This window comes from Lithobates pipiens, unplaced genomic scaffold (genome assembly GCF_037356315.1).
Source record: "Lithobates pipiens isolate NorthernLeopardFrog02 unplaced genomic scaffold, aLitPip1_a1.2 Scaffold_3, whole genome shotgun sequence".
Taxonomy (NCBI): Eukaryota; Metazoa; Chordata; class Amphibia; order Anura; family Ranidae; genus Lithobates; species Lithobates pipiens.
The window spans coordinates 196315457-196329031 of record NW_027507790.1 but is presented as its reverse complement, the minus strand read 5'-3'; the positions used below and the strand labels follow the sequence as shown (position 1 = coordinate 196329031).

At 44.0% G+C, this 13575-nt stretch overlaps 1 protein-coding gene across 2 annotated transcripts in view; it reads left to right on the top strand.

Annotated features, from left to right (window-relative positions):
• Nucleotides 1–13575, top strand: part of ZSWIM6 (zinc finger SWIM-type containing 6) — a 187937-nt gene that overhangs the window by 61684 nt on the left and 112678 nt on the right. The window lies entirely within an intron of this gene.

Sequence of the window (13575 nt, the reverse complement as noted above, 5' to 3'; positions counted from 1 at the left end):
GGGTTAACTAGGGGGCAATTAGGGGGCTTTATGCGGTAGTATATGGGGGTCCCTGGCGCTATAAAAAGCTGCAGCGAACCTAAATACCTACCTGCCTAACTAGCGTCACCTGTGACACTAATACAGCGATCAGAAAAACGATCGCTTATTAGGCTGGGTTCACACTGGAGCGATGCGGGAACGCCACGAATGCGCGGCGGGTTCCCGCATCGCATGCCTCCCGGCGGCAGTTCACACTGCCCTATGCGAACTGCTGGGAGTGTCAGTGAAATGTTACTGACACCCCCAGATCAGTTCGCATATCGCAGTGCGATCTGCAAACTCGGATCGCATGGTGTGAACACCCATGCGATCCGATTCTGCTGCGGGCCAAAAAAAGGGTCCCGTGCGAATTTGCGGCGGGTGCGGCGGGTGCGGCGGGTGCGGCGAATGGCTGAACTCGAATCGCACAGAGATCGGATGTGATTTGCACTGCAGTGCGGTGCGAATCACATCCGTTCTCATAAACCGCTGCAATGTGAACCCAGCCTTAGTGACACTGGCGACGGGGGGTGATCACGGGGTTAAACCTTTATTGGGGGGGTTAGGGGGGTACCTTAGAACTAAAGGGGGCTAACCCTAACTGCCCTAACAGTTATTAGTCACAAATGACACCCGCCGGGTGATCAGGGGGTTAAACCTTTATTAGGTAATAAATGGCGGGTGCCCTGAAACTATAAAAAAATAACTAACCAACCAGCGTCACCTGTAACAGTTATATGGTGATCACTGGTGAAAGGGTTAACTAGGGGGCAATCAGGGGGCTTTATGCGGTAGTATATGGGGGTCCCTGGCGCTATAAAAAGCTGCGGCGAACCTAAATACCTACCTGCCTAACTAGCGTCACCTGTGACACTAATACGGCGATCAGAAAAATGATCGCTTATTAGGCTGGGTTCACACTGGAGCGAGGCGGAAACGCCGCGAATCCGCGGCGGGTTCCCGCATCGCATGCCTCCCGGCGGCAGTTCACACTGCCCTATGCGAACTGCTGGGAGTGTCAGTGAAATGTTACTGACACCCCCAGATCAGTTCGCATATCGCAGTGCGATCTGCAAACTCGGATCGCATGGTGTGAACACCCATGCGATCCGATTCTGCTGCGGGCCAAAAAAAGGGTCCCGTGCGAATTTGCGGCGGGTGCGGCGGGTGTGGCGGGTGCGGCGGGTGCGGCGAATGGCTGAACTCGAATCGCACAGAGATCGGATGTGATTTGCACTGCAGTGCGGTGCGAATCACATTCGTTCTCATAAACCGCTGCAATGTGAACCCTGCCTTAGTGACACTGGCGACGGGGGGTGATCACGGGGTTAAACCTTTATTGGGGGGGTTAGGGGGGTACATTAGAACTAAAGGGGGCTAACTCTAACTGCCCTAACAGTTATTACAGTCACAAATGACACCAATGCAAAAAAAAAAAAAAAAAAAAAAAAAATGACATTGGTGTCATTGTGACTGGGGGGCAGGGGTAATTGGGGGGGTGATCGGGGGGTAAAGGGGGGGTGTGAGTGTGCCTGGCATGTTCTACTGTGTGTGTGAGTGTTGGTGCAACTTACTGATCCGCTCTCCTCCGTGTCGGAACGGAAAATACCGACACGGAGGAGAGAATACATCACTTCCTCTCCTGTGTTTACATTACAGGAGAGGAAGTGATGTCACCGGGGATTTCTATTCGTCGGGAGCGATCGCGAGGGGGTGGCCATGAATGAATGGCCGTCCCCTCGTCCGGGATCGCTCCCGCACGAATACCGACCGCCGCAGGCACCGGGCGGGGGCCCGATCGGGCCCCCGACCCGCGGGAGGCAAGGGACGTACATGTATGTCCTTATGCCTGCCCGTGCCATTGTACCGACGTACATCGGCGTGCGGCGGTCGGCAACTGGTTAAACTGGAGAATTTTCTGGTCTGCTGCTTTGATGGCAGAGGAATGTGGACTTGGAAAACTTGTGCAAATTGAACCATGAGTTTCAGCTTTTGCTGTCCGGGGGACATAAGTGGCGCATTGAAGCGTGGCTTCTTGACTTGTTAGGAAGGTTGTGGCCCCGTGTGCTGGAAAATCCTGAACACCTCTGTTCACTTAGACAAATGTTGCTTCTATCATCTTTTTAAAAATGCTTGTCTTGCTGCTTTGCTGGAATAATGAGGTCACCCCTTCTCCTGGTTGAATTTTAAAGTTGTTTCCTTTCTTTTCCAGTCCTGATACTACATGTCCCATCATTCTTTGAGCCTCTAGTTTCGGGGAGGGTTCAGGCTCTGGGAGGGTGTGATCTGTGGAGGGACTTGGGAGGTTTGGACTCTTCCTGTAGGTGTGACTGGGTGGGAGTGAATGCTAATTAGGATGTATTCAATCCAATCCACCATCAGAGCTGTGAAGGAAGTTACATCATTTGCAGTGTCTGAAGGACTACAGAGGGGTGTTTCTAGGCTAGAGAAGCAGGAAGTGGGGAGATCTTCCAGTGGGAGTCTTGCTGCCTGAGAGTCTTCAGTGATCTCCAACTTCCAGGGGCATCTACCAGGTATGGTATACACATAGTTATAATGGTCCAAGCTAGACCTAAATATACCATACCTGGAATACATATTTTATCTGTCAATAGCTTGTGCTAGGAAAGAGAAAACCCTTTACTACCTTTTTGCGCTGGAATGATTCTACAACCTTGGCTTTGTAGAGTGTTTTACTTTGTAGGTTGAAGTTTAACCAAATGGTTCCAGTTAGAGACCTTAGGCTGCTCAGTGAATGTACAACATGGGGGGTCCTTTACGAAAGGCAAATCCACTCTGCACTGGAAGTGCACTTGGAAATGCAGTCACTGTAAATCTGAGGGGAAGCTCTGCTGATTTTATCATCCAATCATGTGCAAGCTAAAATTATGTTTTTTATTTTCCTTGCATGTCCCCCTCAGATCTACAGTGACTTTACTTCCAACTGCACTTTCAGCGCAAAGTGAATTTGCCTTTAGTAAATAACCCCCATGGTACTGTATTGGATAATCTAGCCTAAGAAACCACATGGTAATTTAGAAGATGGGGTACTGTGGGGTGCAGATTGTAGCTTTCTGTTTATTTTTTTTCAGGTGAAATGTCCATCTATTTAACATTTAGAAGTAGCTTCTGTCGATTTTGACTTTATATAAGAGTGGGAATGGTTCGGTGGTTGTGTACTGAAATTTGTGCTATGGAAAAATGTGGCTGGTCGAATGTTCTGGAACATTACAGATGCTGGGTGAGGCTTTTGGTGGCAAATTTATTTATTATAAGTACTTATATAGTGCCATAAATGTACGCAGTACGTTGCCTATATATTGTACATTCTCATCAGACCTTGCCCTCGAGGACCCCAAGTCAGGTTCATACACACACTAGGGCCAATTTAGACAGAAACCAACTAACCTACCAGCATATCTTTGGGTGTGGGAGCACACCGGAATAAAGTAGGAAAAAGGAATGCCTGGATGGCTGCACTTCAAAAAAGCTTTCTTTTTTGAATTGAGTAAAATCCAAAAATACGGTTTCATCATCAGAACGCGGCAAACATCATGAATAGCTACATCTGAATACCCAGGGGAAACCCACAAAGGCACAGGGAGAACATGCAGACGCAATGCAGTTAGTGCCATGGTTGGGATTCGAACCAAGGATCCTAATGCTGCTAGCCACTTAGCCATTATATTTGCTGGTACTTTAAAGGAGAAGCCAAAGCTCATTCTGCACTCCTGTGACTAGTTTTCAGCAGACAGTGGGCTGAAGTCCGCTGTCAGCTGGTGTCACAGAACCGGTCCAGGTTTGGAAAAGATTGCGACCATATGGTCGGGATCCACCAAGATACCTGGACCTCAGCCTCTCAGTGAGCCACTGAGAGGCTGAGCCAGCTGTTCTGCCCCCTCCAGAGCTCCAGTGAGTGCGGGGGGGGGGGGGGTGGCAGTGCCAAGAGCCAGAGACTGACAGTCATCAGCTCTCTGCTCACGGAGTACTGAGAGCTGGGCGATCGGCTGTGTTTGGTTGCTTGGTTCCCAGCCTTAGAGCCGATGCTGCATCCACCAAGGTAAGTATGATTTGTCAGAAAAAAATAACCCCTCAACTTCTCGTTTAAACTGTTTGTTTGTTTTTTTGTCCTTATTTGTTGACTTGGTGAAAAGAAATGAAAAGAAATAAATAAAACTGAACATTTTTTTATTTTATGGTCACGATGTCTGATGTCCCTTCCAGAATTTTTTTTTGTGGAAAAGATGTAACCTTAAATAGCAAACAGATAACTTGTGTTGAAAAATTGAGAATTTGAGTATTTTTTTTTTTTAATTCATTATGATTTGTTTTTCTTTTTTGCTGTGAGAAACAGGAGTTGTGTGCTTCATAAGAGATGTGCTATGTGTAGGAGGACTAGTTCAAATTACGGTTTCATATAATGCTGTGCAGCAGATGTCTGGAAAGTTGTTCTTGCAGTATGTGATGGTGTTGCAGTCAGTATGCGTATGTTGTGACGGGGCACGATTTTGCCAATTCACTTAACCCAATTTGTTTTTCTACACATTTATTATATCCCGTGATGATTTTTGTATCAAAATGTTCAAATGACAAAAGTATGGCTAGTTCCAGGATGGATACCACTTGCCAGAGCCAGCTGTACTAATGATTGTTTAAGCAGTGTGTAAGGATGGCATTATTACCACCACTGAAAGGGCGGTCTTCTTCCCAGTGGTTGGTTTTAGCAGGGGCTGACTGAAACCTCAGCATTATTTTATGGGTTCCTCTAGGGCAGTGGTCTCCAAACTGTGGCCTGGGGGGCTGAATGTAAGCATTTGCTTGCCTTTATTTGACCCTTGGAGCACTATTCCTCTCACTGACACCAGGAACTGGGCATAATTACAGTCACTGATATCAACATTAGGGCACTTCCCCCCACTGACACCAACGGCAGGACACTATTCCCACTGACAGCAATGATGGGGCACTATTCCTTTCCCTTATACCAACAATGGAGCACTATTTCTCCCATGAATACCAATGATGGGCATTGTTTACTCCCATTGATGCCAGGGCATTTTCTTAGCTCACTGGCCACAGTCCACGCCCCTCAAAGTCTGAATAACAGTAAACTGGCCTTTTGTTTAATAAGTTTGGAGACCCTAGGGGGAAAAACGTTGAGAGGCTGATCTAGACTCTATCCATGGATTATAGACAATCTAAGCCAGTCGTCTCCAAACTTTTGAAACAAAGTGCCAGTTTGCTGCCATTTAAACCTTAGGGGGGTGGGGGGGGCAGACTGTGACCAGTGGGAGTAGAAAATGCCTTGGCATTGGTGGGAGGAAACAATGTAATTGGTTTGGGGGTCAGTGGGAGAAAAAAATGAAACCACTGGTGTCAGTGGGAGGAATCGTGCCCCATCATTGGTGTCAGTGGGAGAATCAGTTACCCATTGTTGGTTCCAGTGGGAGGAATCGTTCCCCAGTGTTGGTTTCAGTGGGAGGAATCGTGCCCCATCATTGGTTTCAGTGGGAGGAATCGTGCCCCATCTCGGTTTCAGTGGGAGAATCAGTTCCCCATTGTTGGTGTCAGTTTGAGGAATTGTGCCCCATCATTGGTGTCATTGGGAGAATCAGTTACCAATTGTTGGTTCACAGTGGGAGGAATCTTTCCCCAGTGTTGAATTCAGTGGGAGGAACCGTTCCCCAGTGTTGGATTCAGTGGGAGGAATCGTTTTCCAGTGTTGGATTCAGTGGGAGGAATCGTTTACCAGTGTTGGATTCAGTGGGAGGAACCGTTCCCCCAGTGTTGGATTCAGTGGGAGGAACCGTTCCCCAGTGTTGGATTCAGTGGGAGGAACCGTTCCCCCAGTGTTGGATTCAGTGGGAGGAACCTTTCCCCAGTGTTGGATTCAGTGGGAGGAACCGTTCCCCAGTGTTGGATTCAGTGGGAGGAATCGTTCCCTAGTGTTGGATTCAGTGGGAGGAACTGTTCCCCAGTGTTGGATTCAGTGGGAGGAATCGTTCCCTAGTGTTGGATTCAGTGGGAGGAACTGTTCCCCAGTGTTGGATTCAGTGGGAAGAACCGTTCCCCAGTGTTGGATTCAGTGGGAGAATCAGTTCCCCATTGTTGGTATCAGAGAGAGGAATAGTGCTCTGACTTTGATATCAATGGAAAGAATAATGTCTTCTGTTGGTGGCAGGATAGATTTCCCAAGAGCCATATAAAGGCAAGCAAAGGGGAACTGTATTTCAGTTCTTCGGCCCAGTGCAAATCTTTTTTTGCTTGCAACAGTTTTCTGTACTGGGATCAGTGTTGATCATTTCTACATTCATGCTGTGGCTTATTGATCTGCTAGTCAAGATACTGCAAGAATCGAAGGTTCTTTTTAGGTCTGCCTCTGCGTACTGATCAATATCGGGCTTCTGAGAGTCTGGTATGGGCACGTCCGCTATATAGATTGCTGTGTATGTTTGTAGAGTGAGAATTTATGACAGCCTATATTCTTGTTTATGGCTCAATGTTGCCATTACGATCACAGGCAATTTTTTTTTTTCCTTTTTTTCCCTTGTTGCTAGTGCTTCGAGTATACAAGCCCATTCTAACACACTGGCCTAGTTTGTACCCGGCCTCTCCACTACATCATGCTACTTGACAGTCCAGCCTACTCAGAGCAGACCAGGAACAGTCCGATTTGCATTCTAGTAGAGGAATGGTTTTGTCCTGGTATAGACTTGACATCTGATATATTGGGAAGTGGCCAGTGCAGCAAACATCTTGATTTATTTCAAAGATAATGGATAGTTATAACACTGAGGACCATTGTAAATTGATTGATTAGTGGAATGCAAGGATGATCCACAGGTTGCAGGAAAGAAAATCGCTCGATTCCCCCATCAATACAGATCAATGCAGTCAGTGCTGATAGGGGAATCCTTCGGGGGCATCCTTGTCAGAAGAACACAATGATTATTGCTAGCGGCTCTAGCATGCAAAATCCAACATGCTGGTCCAACATGAATCAACTTGTGTACAATCGGCCTGCCCATAGATGGTTTGAATCTCGGCCAGTCCTCCTGAACCAGTTGAGATTCGAACCGTCTATGGCTGGCATACGATGCAGACCAATGTGTTGGGTGTGTTGAATGGGGTTTCTACCACTTTTGCCTTTCTGCATAATTGATTCCCAATTTTTCTCTCACTACAATATGTTGAATAAGTTTGTTGAATAAAATCAAACGATTGTGCCTGCTCACGTGACCTAATAAATGTTCTAAATTTCAGTGGGATTCATTTGAAAGCAATTCTAGACAAGAGTACATTACAGCTGAACAAACAAGTAAAGAGCAGCACATCATTTTGCCCATTATGCAGTGGCATTAAATATACATATCGGCTAGGTAGCAGATGCTTTTGTTCAGGAATTGACATGTAAAGAAGCAGCTCTCTCAGCAGGGCCCTGCTCAAGCTGCTACTCCTTCACATGTAATGAATAGCTAATTTCAGCGGAATGGTCCATGAGAGACCGAGAGGGAGGCAGCACGGGCGCAGGCAGGGAGCGCGACTGCAAGTAAAAACAGCAGGATGTGGAGAGATGTGCTTCTTAATGGGGGAGCATTTCCACACTCGCAGAGGGCGAAAATTATAAGGAACTGCTCATCTGTTAGTTCCTATTCAAATAAGAGATTTACATAAACAAGCAGGTGTTTGGTGTGCTGCAAGAGGCACGGGGCTGCAAAAGAAGAACGGCAATAAAGGGCGGATTTGGTGGCTGTGATTTTTAGACTCATTTGGTTAAGTAGGAAGTGAGTGTTTTTAGTCTCCTAATGTTCTGTTGGGTTGGTAACCAATCTAAATGGCTGCATCTTTGTGATGAAGATTTTGCTTTGATAATACACTTGACTTTGCAGACGTTGCTTGTTGTTGGCATTTAAAGACACTGCGTTTAGATGTGGATGTTTTGCAGTTTTGGAGTTAAGACTAGATCTAATCTTTACTCCACTTTCAACAGGAACCCCCCCCCCCAAAAAAAAATGTCATTTTTATGGCCATTTAGAAAATGCAACCATTACATTACACAAGCCAGATCTAGCTTGTGCAATGGATGTTTTCTAAATGACAATGAAAATAACGTTTTTTTTTTTTATGTTATATGGAGATTTCCTTACATTTCGTTGAAGACCATGCTAACAGGGAAAAGAGGTAGGCCATTCAGCGATATGATCCGGACATTAGTTCCAACCGTTCTGCACTCTGCAAAAGGGTTTTTATTATTTTACATTTGGAAAGATTTCTCTCCACATTTGTCTGTCCCATTATTGCAGGCCGGGAAGCAAGCGTGTGCCCCCCCCCCCCCCCCAGATTGGACAGTTCTACTGTTGACTTCAAGACCCTCTACTATTGACTTGGCACCCTTCCCCAGCCTGTCTAAAAGACGTTTTGGTTGGCATTTCATTTTATACCTTTGGAAATAAGGGTTCTCTGTTCCCTGTTGAGTGACAGTTCTCTTGGTACTTTCTGAAATGGTCCACGACTGAAGCCCTTTAAAAATGGGGCTGTTTTCTGCTTGCCGACAAAGCAAATTGGATGAACTCTAACAATAGCATTTTTTGGATGGAGGTAGAAAAAAAAACACTTCCTATATGAATGAATATAAAAAATGTAAGAAAAATCTTTTCAAGTGGAATCTTTTATGGTGACTTTTTGATTTGTAGGCTCTAACAAGCAGGGCTCCTTGATTCCCCTTGTATTGAATTGTTTCGCCACTGTACTGTCTCCTATCATTTTGAATGGAGGTGCTGTTAACTCAATATAAATCCATCATTATAAAAATATAATAATGACTTGTTTAGGTTGAGTGGAAAATGTACCGTCTTGAAGGAAAAAAAAAATATGAATATAGATATATATCTTTTGAATTAATATAATGAATTTTAATCTATTGTCGGTCATTATCTGCACCTTTTTAATGCAAGACAAGCTCAAGAAAAATGCATCCTGTTAAATTCTATGCATGTCTTCACACTGGTCCGTTGCACTTCTTCTGTTCTTGCTTTCTGCATTTTGCTTGCAAAAACACATGCCCCCCCCCCATTTAAATGCATTGAAAACAAAGCAAGAATGCATTAATAACACACCTGTGCCACATTTTTAATGCAGTTTTTGAGTCACAAGACCTATAAAAAAAAAACACATCATAATCACGTGCGTGCGTCTTTGGCGCCATTATCGGCACCTTTTTCTCAATCTGCAAAATACAGAAAAGAAAAATTGTTGCCAATTTATGGTTGGTGCATCTCTAGTAATAAATCCTCCATCATTTTTTTGATTTACACTTTAATGTAAGGCAGGCAATCGATTATAATATTGCACGGGTTGCAGGAAAGAAAATCACTTGAATCCCTACCACAGAGCCATTGTGTTCTCCCGGTGGGGGGCTGCTGGCAATAATCGCATACTAAAGATCCAACATACTGCCTGTACCCAAGTCGATCGATGGATGGATCATTGAACCAGACGAGATTCGATCCATCTATGCCTGGCTTAAGTTAGACATAAGTATACAGTGAGACGTTTTATGTGCAATTTGGATTTCCTGTTGCATGGAAGCTCGAGTACTGAATTCCATGTTTAGAATGCTTCAGACGCCAAGACTTGGGTTATTTCTGTCGGGTCGTGTTATAGATGCCTCTTCTAATTCTTGACAAATTCTTGTTGTCTTCCCCTCGCTGTCTTGTTCAGGCTGATATACAGGAGAAAATAGTTAGGTGCTTACTAATTTACAGGCGTAGCAGTCAACTTGTAGCTAATTTGCAAACTAATGAGAGCAGCAAAGCCTGTAGTTTAGCATAGTTTAATTGGCAAAGCCAGTTAGTCCATTAAAGTATTACAAAGGAATGGGTTTGTGTGGTCTGTATGCCCATGTACTGTGCAGAGAGGCCTGTCTAATAATGGGAGAGCTTTAATGACAATGGGTGCTTTATAGGGAAGTAATCACCTTGTTAGGGGCTGTTAATGAAAACTGATGTACATGACTGATGGGGACTGTTTTCTAGATTGGGCAGCCTGAAAATGTCTGTCATATAATGGGTTAGATGTACTTAAAAATTTAAGATGGTCCTGAAATGTATGTGACTTTTACTATGACCAATGATCGGACTGAATATACAGCGTATTATTTGGAAGAGAAATATCGAAAAGCATTAAGAAAATCTAGTCTAATATATAATATACGTAAGAGTTTAGCAGGTTTAGCGCATTGTCAGGATGTTTATGGCGTCTTGTACTGTTCGATAGCCAAATCTTTTTTGTATACATTTTTTTTTTTTCAAATGCCTGGCTACCTCGATTCAAATATAGAAAAATGGGTTGCTCTGAGGAGGGAAAACCAGAAATAATCTGCACTCCCGTTACAGCAGCAAAAATAGATTGCATTTCAAGAGAGCCCCAGCCTTGGCGTGTAATCCTGATTTTATGTGAGTGTTGCAAGATGAAACCTTAGACTGACAACTGAGACCCTTTGAGGGAGAACTCTGAAGATCTCTATGGTTTCACCAGTAATCTCTCATGTTCTTCCGATCCCCCTCGCTGCCTCCATCTGAGTATTCCTGCCACATGGTGTTCCTAAAGGAGTACCTCCCTAGCTTCTTTCATTTTGAAGTGACTTCTCTACTGGGGGGGTTGAGCCTTCTCACATTGTTCCTTTTTAAATACTGATAATTAAAGGTAGGAATATAACGTGACACTTCTGATAATTCTTACAGGAGACCTTTCTTTAAAGAACGGCTTTCCTTCTTTTGTCAACTGGAATATTCGACTGTGCACCCTTTCATCGTTTTGTTACAATTTTACAAGTTGCACTAATATTCAAGAATTCTACAATCTATAAATCGATGTAGTAATCCATAAAGATTTGTCTCTTCTGTGTCTTTAAAGTTTTGAGTTGAACTTGCTTAACTTGGTCTTCTATTGACCTTCTCCCTTAGCATCGGCAGTTGGGACTTGTTGTGCACCAATTCCTTCCCCCCCATCTTCTCTGCCTGTACAGAAAGGGGCACAGTCTATGCCCATGTATACAGATTTGTCTTCATGTTGGAACATTTTGTATGTCACCAAGCCTTTATCCCCTTTATGGACAGTAGGTAAATGTGCAGGTGAGATCGGGTATTCCACATAACAATGCTGTGTCCGTTTTTTCCAACCGTGGTCTCGTTGGTTTTTCTTCCTTCTGCCTTATCTTTAAAAAAAAGTGGCTACCTGGAATGTAGATGCCAAACCTCGTTCCACCTTGTGTTTAAACTTACATTGCCTAGTCTTCAGTTATTTTAGTTTACGGAAGGATTTCCAGAGGTGGTTGACTTTAATCTGATGGACTGATGTTGAGATGTGATTGTAAGAAAGCATTTCCTACATGCTTACTAAGTCTCCGTAACTGTTAAGCTCATCAACAGGCAAATATTAAAGTAGAACTATAGGCACAATTATTTTATTTTTTTTCATTTTGCAGTAAGAAAGGGTAATAACTAGAGGTCGACCGATATGGGTTTTTCTCTGGCCGATGCCGATATTTAGAAATCATGGCGGCCGATAGCCGATATACGATGCCGATTTTTTTTGGGCCGATATGTTAGGCCGATTTTATTTTATTTATTTTTTTCCTTTTTTATTTATTTATTTTTTTTAATCCCCCTTGATCTAACACACCTTTCCCACTGGGGCGTTTTTCAGGCGCTTTTGGGCTAAAAATAGCGCCTGTAAAGTGCCTGCAAAATGGCTCCCCTGCAGTCTGTGTGAAAGAGTGCTTTCACACTGAGGCGATGCGCTGGCAGGATCTTAAAAAAAAAAAAAAGTCCTGCAAGCAGCACGTTTGGAGTGGTGTATACCGCTCCTCCACCACTCCTGCCCATTGATATGAATGGGCACCACTGCCGAAGCGCATGCAATGCGATTTGGCAGCAGTGCTTCATGGGTGCATTTAACCTCTTCCTTGGCCGCTAGCTGGGTTATATGTGCCCCACTAGCAGCCAAATAGCACCGCTAAAATGATGGTAAAGAGCCGCTAAAACTTGCGTTTTACCATCAACGCCTGCCCCCTCCAGTGTGAAAGCAGCCTTCATAAGTGATACAGAAAATTTCTTACATTTAAACATTTATTAAACAAAACAAACCTCCAATCAGTTTACTTGTATGTATGATTTAGATAAAAAAAAAAAACTATATATTAAATAAAAACAGGTAGTCAAAACTTTTGGACGAAAAAAAAAATGGGCTAACTTTACTGTTTTTATTTTATTTTTATTTTTTAAATAGTGTATTTTTTTTCCAAAAAAAATGCATTTGAAAGACCTCTGTGCAAATGCCGTGTGACATAAAATATTGCAACAACCGCTGTTTTATTCCCTAGGACAGTGATGGCGAACCTTGGCACCCCAGATGTTTTGGAACTACATTTCCCATGATGCTCAACTACACTGCATTGTGCATGAGCATCATGGGAAATGTAGTTCCAAAACATCTGGGGTGCCAAGGTTCGCCATCACTGCCCTAGGATCTCTGCTAAAAAAATATATATAATTTTTGGGGGGGTCTAAGTGATTTTCTGGCAGAAAATACAGGATTTTTACTTGTAAGCAACAAGTGTCAGAAAAGATTTAGTCTTTAAATGGTTAAACTGAGAACTTCTACACACAGAGTCCCGGTTCACACAGGGGGGCGACACGACTTGCCGTGCCGCAATCTGACAAGTCGCCCCCGTTCTGTACAATGGAACCGTTCTAAGAGGAGCGACTCGAGTCGCTCCGTCTTAGAAAAAAGGTTCCTGTACTACTTTTGGGCGACCTCGGGGCGACTTGCATTGACTTCTATACAGAAGTCATTTGCAAGTCGCCGCTGAGGTCGCGGCAGGTCGCGGCGAGGCAAGTCGTGTCACCTCGCATCGCCCCCAGTGTGAACCGGCCCAGAGATGACTTCATTCATTCAGAAGTGTAAACATTGTATCTTTCTGTTCTTTTCTTGGCAGCCTGCCCAGAGAGGAGGAAAGTGTTTCTATGACGACTCAGGCAACTTACACTGACTGAAATTACTTCTGTAATAGAAAAGTCCCGCTGTAGTTCTAAATCGGCTTTTTATCAGCTCAATCGGCCGATGCCGATTATTTAAAAAACGGCAAATATCGGCCGATATATCGGTCGACCTCTAGTAATAACACCTGACAGATTTTTTTTCCCCACCATCTGTGTCCCATTGTGGCAATTTCCATTCACTTCCTGTCCCATAGCCAAACAGGAAGTGACAGGAAATTAAGGAAATTTCTTGGGGACCTCCAGGTCACCAGAACTAATGGAAAAGTCTCCTGTTACCTTTCTGAGGACAACCCAAAATTTGGGATTTTCTTTTACTTTCAATGATAATAGTAAACAGGGCAAATATATAGGGTGAATCTCCATAACAGGGGCACAGACCGCAATAAGAAACCTAATAGGTGATCTAATCCCTCTCTACTCTCTCCAAAACTAAAAAGTTTTTCCTTTAGTTATACTTTAAGCCCAATTCCCTCGCACCTTGCTCTAACCCATC